Raw genomic sequence first — 3,797 nt, 5'->3', positions numbered from 1 at the left:
CAAAACCACCAGTACAGAAACTCTCTAATGTGTCTCTCCAATTATGGGTTTTATAAAGTATTTAAGTCCATTATATCACATTTAAAACACACTTTTGTGAAAATTATTTTATGATAGGTGGGGTCATAGTGTATCTCGTAAGACGGTCAAAGTCCTCTTGCTGTTTCTTTTCTTCTTCTTGTTATTTATTCATTCATTTATTTATTTATTTATTTATTTAATTGAAGTGTAGTTGATTTCCAATGTTGTGTTAGTTTCTGGTGTGCAGCAAAGTGACTCAGTTTATATATACATATATACATATGTATATATTATATACACATACATACGTATTTTTTCAGTTTCTTTTCCATTACAGTTTGTTACAAGATATTGAATATGACCCTGTGCTATACAGTAGGACCTTGTTGTTTATCTATTTTATATATGGTAGTGTGTATCTGCTGATCACAAACTCTTATTTATCCCTCCCCTCACCCCTTTCCCCTTTGGTAACCATAAGTTTGTTTTCTATGTCTGTGAGTCTGTTTCTGTTTTATAAATAAGTTCATTTGTATCATTTTTTAGATTCCACCTATAAGTGATATCATACGATATTTGTCTTTTTCTTACTTGACTTAGTATGATAATCTGTAGGTCCAGCCGTTTTGCTACAAGTGGCATTTAATTGTGTCAGTGTTTGGCATGTTAAATAGCCTTTGCAGGCCAGCCAGGGAACCTGACTGTCATTTACAAGATTGTATTTTCCTTGGTCATTATGATCCACTTTGTCTTCCAAATGGTAAGAATAGGGTGACAGTATGTGTGTGGTAAGAGCGGAAACTGAGTGTCTGAGTCGATAGTTGAACAGGAGGATGCATGACAATGTGAGGGCAGGATCACCCTCCCAGTCCCTGGCCCCTAGCCTTCTCCTTCCTTCCCCTCCTCTCTCAGAAGGACATGTGGTTGCACCAGGAACTTGTGCCTCACTTCCCTTCTGTATTGGTTATCTGTAGCTGCCTGACAACGCCACTACCAACTTAGTTGCTTAATCAGTGCAGAAAGTATCTCACAGTTTCTGTGGGTCAGGAGTCTGGCTGTGATTTGGCTAGGTACTTTATAAGGCTGCAATCAGGGTGTCAGCAGGGCTGCTGTCTCATCTGAGGCTTGACGGGGAAGGGTTTTCTTCTGAGCTCATGTGATTGTTGGCAGAAACTCAGTTTCTTGTGGGCTCTCCAGTTGCTTATTAACTGTCAGTTGGAGGCTGCCCTCCCCTGGCTCTCTCTGTAGGCAGCTCATCACTTGGCAGCTGGCTTCTTCAAAGCCAGCAAGGGAGAGAATCTCGTAGGAGAAAGGACGATACAGTCTTATGTGATGTAGCCACGTGTCCCGTCATTTTGGTCTTATTCTGTCACAGTTCCCACCCCCACTCAAGGGAAGGGGATTACACAAGCATGGATAATAAGAGACAGGGGTCTCAGGGGCCATTTTGGAGCCTGCCACACTTGAGGCTGGCCAGGAATATGGCTTCTCTTTATGTCTTCTCTCCTCTCTGGGCATTCTCCTACTTAGCTGAGGGCACAATTCTCATCCTTCTGTCTCCTTTCTTCTGACCGACAGAGAATTCAACACCCTGGTGGCCTTTCTTCCGCTTTTCCACTGTGGAAACGCAAGGAAAACATAGCAGGAATCTCAGTCTTGGTAAGAAACTCTCATGCTTTTGGGGCTCTCCCCTGACAGCTGGTATTTTGTGTGTGTGACGTGTTCCCTAGCAGTCACCATGAGGCTTATATAAACGACCTAAGTGGCATCTTCTCAGCTTTTATGTCTTCTGTTCACTGTTGTATTTAAGCAAGTGCTGAATCCCAACACTAGTTCACTTTCCCAGTGCCATCCTTTTAGAATTCTTGCTAGGACTGTGTTTTAGATTTTAATGTAGAATCGTTAGTGGTTTGGGTCCTTTTGCTCTTTGGCCCCATTAGCTGCTCTTTTGTGTCATTTCCCTTATTTCCCTCTTCTCTTCAGTCATCGTTAGGGGGTTTCTTGCCTTTCTCTGTCCTGCTCCTGGTCTGTGACTTGGTCAGTCTCCAGTTTATTGCTATTCTTCATTGCTGAGGAGGCAGCGTGGTGTCAGTTAAGAGCAAGGACTCCTATGTGGGAAAAGAATCTAAAAAAGAGTGGTTATATATGTATGTATAACAGGTTCACTTTGCCGAACACCTGAAACTAAAACAACATTGTGAATCAACTATACCCCAATAAAATTTTTTTTTAAAAAAAGAACAAGAACTGAAGCCAGGCTGCCTGGGTTTGAATCCCAGCTCTGCCATTTATTAGCTGAGGAATCTCAAACAAGTGATTTAGTTTTGTTTCTGTGTGGGTGATATGAACAGTTCTGATTTTCTCACTGGCCAACAAGCCTCTGATTGCCACTGCCGCTCTTACTTTGCTCCCAAGGTATGTGCACTGATATAGGAGCAATTTGTGCTTTATTACTAAATGAAACTTTAGACCAAGATTTTTTTCTGGTGAAGTGGGCCAGAACATTTCAGAACTCATGAGGATACCTCTTTTTTTGTTGTTGTTAATGTTGCCTTGGAAGTTGCTTTGCCTCCTAAGGGTGAGGATCGTTTACTTCTTCCAATAACAACAGCATTTAATGAGCACTTAGTGTTTGCCATGAGCTTTATTAAACTGTTTGCAGGCATTATGTCTTTAACCCATATAACAACATTAAGCTGTAGTACTACTCTTAGTCTCATTCTGTTGATGAAGAAACTGAAGCTCAGAGGAATTAAAGAACATCCTCAAGGTCTTTAAGGTAGATTGGGGAATGCAGTTTTGTGTGACTGCAAAGCACATGCTTTTAATGACCATAGGACACTATCTCCCATAGAGAAAGTCTAAACCCCTCTTCATGAACTGACTCCTTAGGGGAAAAGAGGCTAAGAATCCAATACAATCATGTCTTATAAGAGCTTCTATCCACTTCTGCAGCCTTAGTGCAGGTGACATCCTCTAACATCTCTCAAATGATCTTGGTTTCGATGCCTGCCAGTCTCCTTCCACCTTGTGGGAGCTTGACCTCGCCCTAGAAGATAAAGTGTACGTTCAAAAAGGAGCGTATTCTTTTTAGCCAGCTTCCTATGTGACTGTTGTAGAATATTAACATTGTATGTGAGGTATGATTAAGAAATATTGAGTTTTTAACTGTCCCAGCCAGGATTTGTACATCCACATTATTCTCCTTCAGTGCATCAGCTAAGTTAATTGCTTGTATTCCGGTGATACTGCCATCGCACTGCATTCTCGTAAATGAACTTCATCTCAACCACCTTGTAACTCCTTCCCCAGCCCCAGGACTGATCACAGTGTCTTCTGCCACATGGGTAGTTCATTAGTCAGTTGTTGAAATCACTTCTAATTCTTTCAAATAACCCTGGTGGTGGCAAGTGACCATCTTTGAGGATGAAATTGATTCCTTGAACCTATTAAAATATTTTCCATCATAGCAAAGAACGTGTGTTTGTTAAAAAATCAGGAGCAACTAAACTGTAATGAGACATTTTCTTGTGGGCATTGTACACAGGTTTCGAACGTACAAGAAGAGTACTCAGTTTACTCTGAGCAGTCAGCATCGCTGGAATGAGTCCCAAAGCGATGAAGGGGTCAAGGAGAACTTTTTGTAGATAGAAAGTTCTGTTTAAAAGTTGGTAGTGCCGGGCTTTTCTGTTGGCGCACTGGTTGAGAGTCCGCCTGCCGATACAGGGGACACGGGTTCGTGCCCCAGTCCGGGAAGATCCCACAAGCCGTGGAGC

Source organism: Lipotes vexillifer, unplaced genomic scaffold (genome assembly GCF_000442215.2).
Source record: "Lipotes vexillifer unplaced genomic scaffold, Lipotes_vexillifer_v1.1 scaffold690, whole genome shotgun sequence".
Classification (NCBI taxonomy): Eukaryota; Metazoa; Chordata; class Mammalia; order Artiodactyla; family Lipotidae; genus Lipotes; species Lipotes vexillifer.
Note: the sequence above shows the minus strand (reverse complement) of the source record.